This window comes from Mus musculus, chromosome 18 (assembly GCF_000001635.26).
Source record: "Mus musculus strain C57BL/6J chromosome 18, GRCm38.p6 C57BL/6J".
NCBI classification, from domain to species: Eukaryota; Metazoa; Chordata; class Mammalia; order Rodentia; family Muridae; genus Mus; species Mus musculus.
Window position 1 is genome coordinate 30,243,345 of NC_000084.6, and position 14,187 is coordinate 30,257,531.

Below are 14,187 nucleotides of genomic sequence, written 5' to 3' on the forward strand. Positions count from 1 at the left end.
AGAGAGAGAGAGAGAGAGAGAGAGAGAGAGAGAGAGTGAGAGAGAGAATTAAGCTAAATACTACCATCTTCTAAGGGTAGTTCCTTGCCTCCTTTTCCTATTAAGTTTTACTATTAAGTAGCTGATCTTTCTGTAGTTCATAAGTCTTGTGCGTCCTGGTAACTATATGTACATTTCCTTAGGTCCTGGCATACTAAATAGTTCCACTGTCTCTTCCCTTGATAAGGAACCCCTTAAGAGTGCCCTTGAATTCCCAAGACCTAGTTATTTGTCATGTAAGAGACATTGCAGAGAACTCACTATTACTGATACTTCCTAAACCTGTCTGCTGTTACAAAACACGAATGGTTGGGCCTTCCCTTTAGAATGCTAGACTGCAGGACACTTACATTACAAAAAGAGCATATAGCCTAGATAATAAAAGATTTGCCGTAATATGTTAACAGACCATCAAGTAACAAGTAAGGAATCTACTTTTCATGTTGTACTTTAAACAACAGCAAAGATAGCATACTGGTCCATTCATTTATACATACATGCATGCTGACACACATTTACATCCATTAAAGAAGAGGTCTGGGTATACATATAGAGAGAAATAGGGAGACCTTACTAATGAGTGCCTCTAGGCAAATTCTAGCAATTTCTCTGTGTTCTCCTATCTAAGATGGGTTTATTGTGAGAATAAAATGAGATAGAGTGGTAGAAAGTATCCATGGCAGCAAGAGGTCCTCCACAGTCATGGTTAGAGGTCCACAGAGTTCCAGTCTCATGGCAGACGTCCAGTAGGATACTCAAACACTTATAAACAATTCTTGTGACTAATGCAAGTGTATCAAGCTTCAAGTTCATGCCCGCCCCCCACCCCCAAGCAGGGTCTAGGACTCAGCATTATGATCCAGTGCCACGACAATTCAGAGCACATCAGAATAGGAAGGATCACTCCAAAGCAAGCAGGCTATGACATGGAAGTAGTTCTGATTGTCCCGGAGAGCCTCACTTGAAAGGAATCCTTTCTGTGCCCAGAAGAAAGATGCATATTTGTCTTTGAAGATGGATCACAGAAATCTCAGTACTCAAGCCTTAATCAATCTTCCCTAGTTTATGACCATTTTGTCTTTGTCCATGTTCAATTATAATTCTTTCTTTTTCTTTCTTTTATTGGATATTTTCTTTATTTACATTTCTAATGTTATCCCATTTCCTGGTTTCCCCTCCTGAAACCCACTAGCCCATTCTCCCTGCTTCTATAAGGGTGTTCACCCACACACTCATCCCCACCTCCCCGCCCTGACATTCCCCTACACTGGGGCATCGAGCCTTCACAAGACCAAAGGCTTCTCCTCCCATTGATTCCCAACAAGGCCATCCTCTGCTACATATTCGTCTGGAGCTGTGGGTCCATCCAAGTGTTCTCTTTGGTCAGTGGTTTAGTCCTTGTGAGCTCTGCGGGGGTTGGTTGGTTGATATTGTTGTTCTTCCTATGGGGTTGCAACCCAATTATAATTCTTAATAGTCCATTGCCCCACTAAGTCATCAGGAAAACACACAAGTACAACTATTTCTTTAGATTGTCAACACATTGTGAAGGTTCTAATATCATAGAAAACAATCCTAAATAAATTTTCATCTTGTAACATTTTAATATTATGTATGATTTTCTTTGGTTTGTAAATCTTAATTATACAGTTCTTAGGCATGGATTTCAGATAGCCACAGGTGCCTTTTCTAACTATAATACAGATATTCCAGTTAGTTTTTGTGAACCTTACAGAAATCTGGACATACTTGGAAAAAAGGAATCTCAATTGAGGAGTTACACGATCAAAATGAAATTCTGGATTGCTAAGTATTGGCGTAGTTCCATTGTTATTTTTCTACTGATGTGACAAATCACCACAACAAAGACAACTTCCAGAATAAAAATTTAATGACGATTTATAGTTTCAGAGTTTGAGTCTAGGATCATTATGGCAGGGATCATGCTAGCAGACTGGAAGGCATGGTACTAAAGCAGTAGCTGAGAGCTCACACCTGATTCACAAACAAGGCAGAGAGAGATCTAACTGGAAGTAGCATGGGGTTTAGAACCTTCAAAGCCCAACCTGAGTGACACATACCTTCCAATGAGGCCATACCTCCTAATCCATCCCAAACATTTACAACAAATAGGCATTTAATCATTAATATGTGAGCCTATAGGAGGACATTCTCACTTAAACTACCCAGTCCACCCAGGTCAACGGCATCCTGTAAAAGTGGGCCTGAGCTGTATGAGAATTGTAGCTAAAGAAGTCAGAGAGAAAGCAGCATTCTTCCGTAGCCCCTGCTTCAGTTCCTGCATTGGCTTCAGTTCCTGCATTGGCTTCAGTTGAGGATAGACTATAATCTGTAAGCTGAAATAAATCCTTTACTCCTGTTTTAGTTAGAGCTTTACTGCTGTGTACAGACACCATGACAAAGGCAAGTCTTATAAGCATTTAATTAGGGCTGGCTTTCAGGTTCAGGGTTCAGCTTATCAAGGTGGGAGCTCAACAGCATCCAGGCAGACATGGTGCAGGAGGACCTGAGAGTTCTACGTGTTCATCAGTAGTCTGCTATGAGACTACTGACTTCCAGGCAGTTAGGATGAGGGTCTTAAAGCCCACATCCACAGTGACATACCTACTCCAACAAAACCACACTTTCTAATAGTGCCACTCCCTGGGCTGAGCATATACAAACCATCACAACTCCCAATGTTAGTTTTGGTCAGAGTTTTATCACAACAACAAAAATCAAACTACAACAAAACTTAGTATCAGTCTCTGGTACTGCTAGGAAAAAAAAATAAAACAAACCAAACAAACAAAATAAAACAAAACAAAAAACATACTATGTGGCTTTAATGCCTTGGACTATATTATGGGAACAAACCAGTAAAACATCCCACCATGGTTTCTGCTTAAGTCTATGTTTTTTGAGTTCTGGCCTAGGCCTCCCTTTGATGATGGTCTGGAACCTGTGAGATGAAATAAACCTTTTATTGCTGTGTTTATCACAGCCACAAAGAAGCATACTAGAACAATGCCAAAGTTAATATCACAGCATCCCAACACATACATTGCCACTGATGTCAAACATGGCTTCTTGCTTCAGATATTATATGCTAAACAAGTACATTTTCTGAAGTCTTGTAAGATGAAATTTTACTGTGGAAGTTTTTCTAACCCACTTAGCTCCCGAATAGTTGAGATGGATCTATTATGTTTACTAGCAAGCTTTAAGCACTTTGACTGGGCACATTCTAATCTATTCTAAACCTCTGTGCTATCTACATCCCAGCCACAGACCCCATGTTATTTGCAGTCCGAGTTTTCCTTGGCTTGCTCTGTTCCATTTGTGTTCCCATGGCAAACACCCTTGGTGCTTCCTCCTCATGCCTGACCTCGTCTGCCCCTTAGCCAACTCCTTCTCTTAGCACTTCTCCCTGGAACCTGCTGGATGATAGCAGAAGACCAGCCTTTTTATCTCCTCTGCCCAATCATTGGCTGTTCAGCCTTTTATTAAGCAATCAGAGATAATCTGGGAGCATACTTTACACCACTTTGATACAGGAGATATTTCAATATTTATGACAATGCCTGCATGCTTAGACCGTCTCTGGACATCTGGGCAGAGAAATCAGCATTTGAATACACACTTGTAACTGTAGTTGTTTTGTGACTGTTTGAAATGGCTTCCAAGCCCAGCACTTCAGCACTGTACTACTGGGTGCTTTTAAAAAGCTGGGCGTGGTGGCGCACGCCTTTAATCCCAGCACTTGGGAGGCAGAGGCAGGAGAATATCTGAGTTCGAGGCCAGCCTGGTCTACAGAGTGAGTTCCAGGACAGCCAGGGCTACACAGAGAAACCCTGTCTCGAAAAAAACAAATAAAATAAAATAAAATAAAATAAAATAAAATAAAATAATTATAAGAAGGTTGACATATGCTTTACTGAGGCGACACATTAGATTCTTGTCTTAGTCGGGGTTTGTATTTCTTCGAAAAACATCATGGCCAAGAAGCAAGTTGGGGAGGAAAGGGTTTGTTCAGCTTACACTTTCCACATTGCTGTTCATCACCAAAGAAGTCAGGACTGGAACTCAAGCAGGTCAGGAAGAAGGAACTAATCCAGAGGCCATGGAGGAATGCTGCTTACTGGATTGCTTCCCCTGGCTTGCTCAACTTGCTTTCTTATAGAACCCAAGACTCCCAGCCCAGGAATGGCATCACTCACAATGGGCCCTCCCACCCTTGATCACTAGTTGAGAAAATGCCCCATAGCTGTATCTTATGGAGGCATTTCCTCAAGGGAAGCTCCTTCTCCGTGATAACTCCAGCTTGTATCAAGTTGACACACAATACCAGCCAGCATAGTTCCCTACCTTTGGGAATGAATTATAATGCTACTGGCTAAGAATTCAGTTCTCATTAACTGAAAATATATATCAACAAGTTGCCTTTAAACACAAACATGCAGAAAGTGAGATTATACATTGGCTAATGAAAATAGTGTAACTAGTGACTTGTGGAAAACTAACACTGTATCTCCCACTGTAGAAATGCTTCTGTGTCTGGTAGCTTACTGGTTATAGTATTTTGTAGCAAATCACTTCAACAAATGACCAGAGCCACCTGTAACTAGCTATAAGTATAAGAAGTAACACACAAACTATAGAAGCCCATCCATACAGTGTTGACAGGCAGATGCTACAGGGCTATAAAGAGCTGATGAAGCCAGGCTGTGGTGGCGAACGCCTTTAATCCCAGAACTTGGGAGGCAGAGGCAGGTGGATTTCTGAGTTCGAGGCCAGCCTGGTCTACAGAGTGAGTTCCAGGACAGCCAGGGCTGCACAGAGAAACCCTGTCTTGAAAAAACAAACAAACAAACAAACAAACAAAGAGCTGATGAAGTATAACTATGAAGGGTGGATAGACACTGCTTAAATGACTGAAAACTACAATGGTCCTGACTTAGAGAGTGTTCTGAACAGAGAATACAACTTGAGTTCCTTGAAAGAAGATGCTATCATTACATAGGGAAGGACAACAAATCAGTCTTCTAAGATAGGTACACAAAATACCCCTGGTGGTGTACCTAAAAGTCCAAGATCAAGATCAACGAGGTTGATTCCTTCAGAGAATCATGATGAAGAATCTATTGAGTGTTGATTGATTTGGTTTCTGATGGTTTACCTGTAACCTGTGTGTTTCCTTAGCTAATGTGATATCACTTGTATATGATATTCTCTCTCTTCAGTTGTCTGAGTCTGTATTTCCCTTTTTTCCAAGGAAACCAGTCATACTAAAATAGGGTACTTTTGTAGGACAGCTTCACAGTGAAATTCTAATACCTTTTGTTCAAATAAGGTTACATTCTAGAGTAACTGAGAGCGAAGACTTTAAAATCTAAAACTGAGGGGGGGAAACCACAAATCAAGCCACCCAAAGGAGGAAAGCCAGAAAACAACGGGTGGAGAGATTTGGAGCCATGGTCTGCAATAGGAACTGTGAAGTGTTGACTATTTCAAGATTATATGGTGTTAGTGTTCTGTTGACTTTGATCTATTTTAATGTTTTGCAACTATAATTTACAATACAAAATAATTCCTATAGACAAATGCAATTGACTTCTCAAAAATCATGCTTGGCTTCATATTTCTAATTTGCATGTATTTATGACAGCTGTTTGATTCCAGTACTTTCATTGATTAATGAGCAGAAGATAATTATTAACATATGTTCATTTCTATATGTAGATAAAAGTTACTGTTCATAGTGCTTTGAATAAGCATGTTCCTGATAGATTTATTTGTGTGTTTGAATGTTTGACCATAGTGGGTGGCACTCCTAGGGGGCCTTGTTAGAGTAGGTGTGGCCTTGTTGGAGGAAGTATGTTACTGTGGAGGCAAGATTTCAGGTCTTATAAGCTCAAGTCTGGGCAGTGTGACACAGTCTCCTTCTGCTGCCTGTGGATCAACACCCATGCCTGACTGTATACTGCCATGGTTCCTGTCAGAATGATAATGAACTAAACTTCTGAAACTGTAAATCAGCCTCAATTAAGAATTGTGGTTATGGTTTCTCTTCACAGCAATAAAATTCAAACTGAGACACTGTGTTTATCTTTTTCGGGAAAGTCATCTTGCACAACAGTGTGAAGCCTTCAATGGGTGACATGCCAGCAAAGGAAAATATGTGGGTGATTCAGGTTATACACTAGGTTCCCTTCTAAGAGGAAAGAGAGTTTCTTCCTTGTCAACAAGGATGAGATTTAGAAGTCCCATGGTTTGAGAAATGAGGGATGGTTGAGAAAGTCAGATTCTGTGATGAAGGAAACAGCTTACCTCCAAGAGCCATTCTTGCTAAGATGCCATAGACAAAAGTTGTTAATAAACTCTTTTAGACTATGAACCGTTTGTCCTCCTCAAATTAGCTAGACACTGAGGTGAATATTGTTTTGAGGGTTGACCAAGACCCCTATGGTTATAAAAGTAGTTCCAACTTAACCTTCCTCCACCACACACACACACACACACACACACACACACACACACACACACACCTGTAACATGTCTATTCTCCACCCCACTGAGGATCTTTAGTAGAGAATGTTCTTGATATTCAAGAATTTGAATTAAACAATGTATTTAATGGTTAGATTCCAAGGTAAATATCAAGTGCCTTCAAAGAGAGCTCTGAAAATATACCTTGCGTTTAGTTAGCAGATTCAATGACATTCTTTCTGTCAGCTGTATTCTCCTTTCCCACCTTTCTTCTGAGGGTAATGGATTTAAAAGAGTATAACTGTCCTAGTATGACCTTGAAAAAACTATGTAGCCAAGAACGACTTCAAATTCGCAGAAATACTCCATCCTCAGCCTCCAGGATGCTAGGATTATAGGTGTTCAACAGTCAGGTCTCTTTAGATATCTGTAGTTTCCATATGTGGTTTTGATATTCACTGTATAATTTCTGCTGGGACTCTCTACAAGAGTACTGGTATCTCCCTGCTCAACAGGCCTGTGATAAAAATAAAAGCATCTTAGTATATTTAATTATTTATAACTTGAGCTAAAAGTAATCTATAGCTACATAAGTAAATGGCCATTTCTAAGGGTGACATTAAGCTAACTGCTGTTTTGATCTTTGATAGCACTTGGTGTGTAGGTGCTTCGTGTGATCTGACTATGTTTTGAATGCATCTCCAAACTCAGCTTCACAGTCAATTTCAGAATTACTGAAAGGTTTTTCACTGTCCAGAATAAAAGGTTTTTCCTGTGGTACAAGCCCATTCTAAAGACTAATCTTTTCTAAACCTTGATTGAATAGTCATCTCATGACTTGAGCATCTTTCTGTGGAGATGGAAATATGTGAGGTGACTCAGGCTCAGAAAGACAAACCCTCATCTTCTTTCTCATATGTAAATCTCAGGCTCTAGCTGTTAATTGTGGAATTAATATAGGTAAAGTCCAAGAAACAAAACATTGACTGGAGTTAGGAAGAGACTTGAAAGGAGAGGTTAGAGAAGTCAGTAGGTCCAAGAAGAGTTGGAGATACCAGTGGCTAAAGAGTATAGTGGGGGAAAGTGTCAGGAGTTGGCATCTGCTATCAAAAATTAAACGTATGAAAATCCCATCTAGAAACCAGCACTTTGTGAGACAACTGAAAAACTCAAGACAACTGAAAAACTCAGTCTTGGCAGCTGCAACTGGAGATGAATGGTTCTCTCTAAAGACATTTAATGAAATCTTGCACAAAAACAAAAAAAAATGTAAAAATAAAGTATTTTTGCATGAATCCTTTTCTGTTGTTTATGATTATCCTTTTTTTTTTTCAGCATCAGAAACAATCTCAGCTCAAGAAAGGGACCTATCCTTTTTCCATTTCATTTGAACAGGGGATTTGCATGTCCTATGGATGAGATGATTACAACCATGCAAAGCAAATGCATATTTCAGGTGAGAATTATACATAAGTCATAAGCTTCACTTACGCGGCGTCTGTGTGGAACACTTAGAATTCATAAGGTGTCCTGCTGTGGCTGTTGGTACTTTTTTATTTTATTATTTGCTATTGTTACACATGCATTTGCTTTTCCAGCACATGCCCTTCAGCATAGGATATGAGTTTTGCTTTCTAGTATTCACTAAATATCCAAGAACAGGGGCAGACATTGACACTCAGAAGAAGAGTGATTGATGTAAAATTGCTTATCTTTTGAGTAATGGCTTCTTGGTGGATGACAGCGAGAATTTACAAATCCCTGTGTTTATTAATTGTTAATCTTTTAAATACGAGGATGAATAGTAAACTAAATAACCCCAGGGCATCCCTTGGAGAAAATCAGATTAAAATCCCTTTTTTTCCCCCAGAAGAAATGCAATAAATTTAATGCTTAACAAACAAACCAAGAAAAAGGAATTTTAATTTCTATTCTTCCTTATGTGAGAAGGCTAAGTTTGCAAGTTCAATAGGTTAAAAGACTGAGCTCAGAGTTGGAGAAAGGTTTGCAGATCAGTGGAAGAATTAACACCTACAGAACCTAAGATACCAATTTTCTTTTTCAGAAGGAGGCTGGCAGGGCCATTTATGTGATTTGAATCTCAGGATGACTTCATAAAACAATTTTGTCTTTCCTTCCAGTACTCCATTAATTCATTAATTAGAGCTTGTATCTGCACACAGATCATCTTCCACATTAAGAATGGGGGGGAGGGGGAGGGAGAGTGTGGAGGGAGAGAGTGGAGGGTAGAGGGTAGAGGGAGAGGGTGGAGGGAGAGGGAGGAGAAGGAGAGGGAGGGGAGAGGGAGAGGGTGGAGGGAGAGGGAGAGGGTGGAGCAGGAGAGGGAGGGGGAGGGGGGGGAGGACACACAGACAGACAAAGACAGAGATGTTAGATCATCATCTGACCTTAGACATTCTTTCTTCCGTTAGAGCAGACCCTGAACACAGCACATCTGGCCAGCATTGTTGTTTGGCCCCAGGTTTTTATACCTTGAAAGATGTCTTTGTCTTCTATCTGTCTAGTGACCCCTGGGAGCCCCTTGCACAAAGCTTGGAGCTTTTCTCCTTTGCACCTCAAGCAACTGGGAAATTGCAGGGAATACAGACTCAGGATTGTTTCCTAATCTCTGCCTTGATGAATGTTTACTCTTCCTTCCCTTCAGGTTACGATCAGACACCTTGGAAATTTGAAGGCTGCTTACAGAGCTGGAGATTCTCGGGGAGTAGGATGTGGTCTATGGAGCCAGGGCTAGAAGGCAAGCAAATGTTTATCTTCCTGTACTGGGAACAAGCTTAGGCCTAGTGCAAGATAAGTGAGGGCTCTACCATGGAAGCACACTTCCAAAGCCTGGAAAGCCCTCTAAGTGAAGTGGTCTACCCCTCTGCTCTCTCTACCAGTTGTGAAAGATGATGTGATGGTTTGTATATTCTTGGACCAGGGAGTGGCACTATCTGGAGGTGTGGCCTTGTTGGAATAGGTGTGACCTGGTTGGAATAGGTGTGTCACTGTGGGTGTGGGTTTAAGACCTTCACCCTAGCTGTCTGGAAGTCAGTCTTCTACTAGCAGCCTTTAGATGAAGATGTAGAACTCTCAGCTCTGCCTGCGGCATGCCTGCCTGGATACTGCCATGCTCCCACCTTGATGATAAAGGACTGAACCTCTGAACCTGAAAGCCAGCCGCAATTAAATGTTGTTTTTATAAGACTTGCCTTTGTCATGGTGTCTGTTCACAGCAGTAAAACCCTAATACAGATGAGCACACCAATGTCTTTTGTTTTGACTTTGGCCTCTATTGATTATACCATTTCTGCTATAGGCCTTCTCCCAAGGGCTGATGGTAACCTCTCCATGTAGACTCTATCTTTCCTCAATGCCTATAATGATGTGGCTGAACAGGAAGTACTGTACACCAATGTTACCCATGACCTGTTCTTATTGCTCAATTCTGCACACACCTGTGCAAATGTTCTTGTACACACACACACATACACACACAACACAAACACACACACATACACACTCCAGTCCATTGTTTTTCAAAACATGGTGGCTTAACTCCAGATATTATAGTATAGATTTCAAAGAAAACAAAGGCCTAAGTGAAAGAATAAGGGCATGTTCCTGACCCTCGGGTAAGTAAGGGAAGGACATGTTGACTCTGGTCACAAATATGGGAGATAAGCCGGGTGTGGTGGTGCACGCCTTTAATCACAGTACTCAGGAGGCAGAGGCAGGCAGATTTCTGAGTTTGAGGCCAGCCTGGTCTACAAAGTGAGTTCCAGGACAGCCAGGGCTATACAGAGAAACCCTGTCTCGAAAAACAAAAACAAACAAACAAAAACAAACAAAAAAGCTGGGAGATATGTAGAGATCTGAAGCAAAGCCATATACGACTCGGTGGCCTGAGACAGATCAGCCACTTCTTTATATGAAAACATAAACATTGAAGATGTTTAATGGGTGAGTGGTGTGTCAGAATAAAATAAATGTCACATCAGGTGCTTACAATCACTAGTCTTTTGATTTTTAAAAGGAATTAAAATATTTTCCTCAAAATTGAAGTCTAAGGCCATTTTTTCTATTCTGGCAGTAGAGAAGCCATTGCCAACTTGAAGGATTGTGTAAGATGAGAAATGTTTTGATTGGAAGAGTGGAGACCAGCACCTCAATTGCCTCTTGGCCCTCAGTGAGTTGGAAGGAAAGGAAGAAAGAAAGAAAGAGAGAGAGAGAGAGAGAGAGAGAGAGAGGAAGGAAGGAAGGAGAGAAAAGAGAAAAGAAGAAAAAAGGAAAGAAAAGAAAAGAAAACAAAAGAAAAGAAAAGAAAACAAAAGAGAAAAGAAAAGACAAGACAAGACAAGACAAGACAAGACAAGAGAGAGGCTGTGTATAAGAAAGACAGTTTTGATCAGATTATGCAGCAGAACAGCACAAAGATTAGAAGCCTGTCAGAAGTGAGGCAGAGCCCTCCATTCTTATCTCAGAGCAAGAATTCCAGAAGGCTCCTTAAAGGCACAGGAGGGGAAGAAAGAGTCAGGTGGAAGGGACCTGAGTCAAATCAAGGACAGCACAGCCAAGTGGACAGGAGAATACAGTAATAATGGATGTAAGTGCTAAGAGAAAGAAACTGCAGAATAAAAAGTAGAAAGAGTGAAAATTTCCACTCCAGAGTCTCCAATTTCAGTTATGTGTCTCTTTAAGAATTTCCATAGTAATTACTCCTACCTTGAAGAAAAGAATGCTTGTCCAGGCTAGAAATGAGATTTGATAAGAGAACAAAGATTCAAAGAGACAATGAAACACCTGGACTTCCATGTTCCTAGAGACAACAAGTCAAACCAGGGAGCAGTTCTGCAAGTGTCTCTTTTTTATCATAAACCAAAACCAAAGTTTTACTGAGCTTTGATTCTTCATAAAAATTTGTAGGACATAGAGATGTTTTTGCTTACTTATGGAATTATTACTGATTCTTTTTCTCAGTGTTTGAGTATGACAGTTCTGAGTAACACCCTTTTTGCATATTCAGATCACATTTTTATCATCTTCTCCCAGAAGTAAAATATTTCTTTCTCATTTGTGATAGTTAATGTAAAGACATAGTAAACAGAAAGTTTGGAAAGTTTGAACTCTTGTGAAATGGAATCAGGATTATGGTCCTCAAACCTCTGTCACAATTTGGCCATTAACTAACTAGTCACTGTTCTATTGCTGTGAAGACACACCATGATCAAGACAACTTTTATACAAGAAATCATTTAATTGGGGTCTTACAGCTTTGGAAGGTTGGTCCATTATCATGGCAGGGAGCACAGCAGCACACAAGCAAGCATGATGCTGAAGAATTAGCTGAGAACAATACCCTTATCCTCAGGCAGCAGTCAAAGAGAAGGAAAGACCCTGGGCTAGGTGTGGGCTTTGGAACCTCCAATCCCAGGTCCAGTGACACACTTGCTCCAACAAGTCATACCTACTCCAAACAAGGCCACATCCTTCACCAATAATACCATTCCCTAGTGACTAAACATCCAACTGTATGAGCCTATGCAGGCCATTGTTCAAACCACCACATGGACCTCATCTGTGTTTCATAAAAGCCTCTTCATTAATATATACTATTGATTAATTCATGCTTTGCTCATGATCACCAGTGCTGTAACTACCATCTTAAGAAAATTTATCCAACTCAGAAATTTCTGCATAAAGTGCACCATGGCTTCCAGATTTTAAGAACCATAAAAAAATCTTTAAAGTTTGAATAGATGAACATAAAGCACGAAACTGTAAATGCACAGTATCCAATAAAACACAAACGGGACGCTTGTTTACGGAATGAAAGCTGAAGAGGGAAGACCCAGAGTTTAACCTCTGCTAAAAATGTGTGATCCTTATATCTGCCAGTTCTCTCCTTGAACCTCTTGGCTTCAAATTCTCACCCATCTCTCCAGGGCATACTCCCTCTTTCCCATCTCTCTATCACATATTTTCTTACAGGGCAGGTGCTTGGGTGCCTCTCTTTGGATAGTGGTGAGGATCCAGTATTGACAGTGCAGCAGAAGCCAGAGGCTTCAAACAGATCAATGACTAATGATAACAAATGTTTGTTTGTAAAGGGTATACTGTGTGACACTCTATGACACACCTGAGCTTCCATGCCAAGTTTTTTTTTTCATTTTTCCTTGTTTGTTTGTTTGTTTGTTTGTTCTTTTTGGGGGGGAAGGATGGGTTGCACAGAAATGGAAGGAAAGGACATCCAGAGACTGCCCCACGTAGGGATCCATTCCATCTAGTGACACCAAACCCAGATACCATTGCTGATGCCAAGAAGCGCTTACTGACAGGAGCCCGGTATAACTGTCCCCTAAGAGACTCTTCCAGAGCCAGACCAATACAGATGCGGATATATACAGCCAATCATTGGACTAAGTGCAGGGATCCAAATAGGGGAAGTTAAGGCAAGAACTGTAGGAGCTGAAGGGGTTTGCAACTTCATAGGAAGAACAAAAATATCAACCAACCAGACGCCCCCTCAAAGCTCCCAGGGACAAACCACCAACCAAAGAGTACACAGGGAGTACCCATGACTCCAGCTGGATATGTAGTAGAGGACTGACTTATCTGGCATCACCTTGGTCCTGTGGACGCTTGATGATCCAAAATATGGGAACACTAGGCTGCTGAAGCAGCGTAGTAGAGGCATGGAGAAGGAGGCGGGGATAGGGGGCTTGTGGAGGGGAAACTGGGAAGGGGGATAACATTTGAAATGTAAATAAAATAACCAATAAAAAAGAGGGAAAAGAAGAGGGAGGTAAGGGGGATTGGGGTACATATGTGAAATTCATGAAGAATCAACAAAAGGTTTTTAAAAGATTGTGCAATCCAGCCTTGATGTTTTTCCATTCTGCATTAGTGTTGATTGTGGGGCTGCAAATACATTTTAATCATGAAGACAAATTTGCAGTAGTAGCATCCTCAAATAATGGCAATCAGCAGTATTTTTCCTCAGAAGGAACCATGATCCACCAGATGTGACCCACTAGAAGTTCTTACAGAAAAGAGAATCATGATCTCATAGGTGTGGATTTATTCCATAAGCACAAGTCTTCATTTTTCATGAACAAAGCTCAAATTGCCTTGAGCATACTAATTCGGATTCCTAATTTCTTGTCATTTGCAGCTTCAGAAATTTAATCCTGTACCAAGTATAGTAAGTTGCCCATGGTCATGCTGGTAATAATGGAATTATAGAGTTGCAACTTCAATACAGTTCCGGTATCAAATGATGCTGCTCTGAGATGTTCTAGGCCTTGAGTAGTTATGGTTCAAGCAACCCTGGGGGCTGTGGTTTGTCCTGGTAGTTTTTTGGTTCTGTCTTTCTCTACCCTTTACTCAATACTTATATTAGTCAGGGCTCTCTAGATTCATAGAACTTATGAAATGTCTATATATATTAAAGGAAATTATTGAAATGACTTACAGTCTGCAGTCCAACTAACCCAACCATAGTCAACTGTGGATGGGAAGTCCAAGAACTCTGTAGTTGCTCAATCACAGGAGTGCAGGTGTTTCTCCTGGTCTTCTGTATAAGCTGGAATCCTGAAGAAGTAGGTTCCAACAGATATACTGGCAAGTAAGTGCAAGCAGACAGAGAAGAGTGATTCT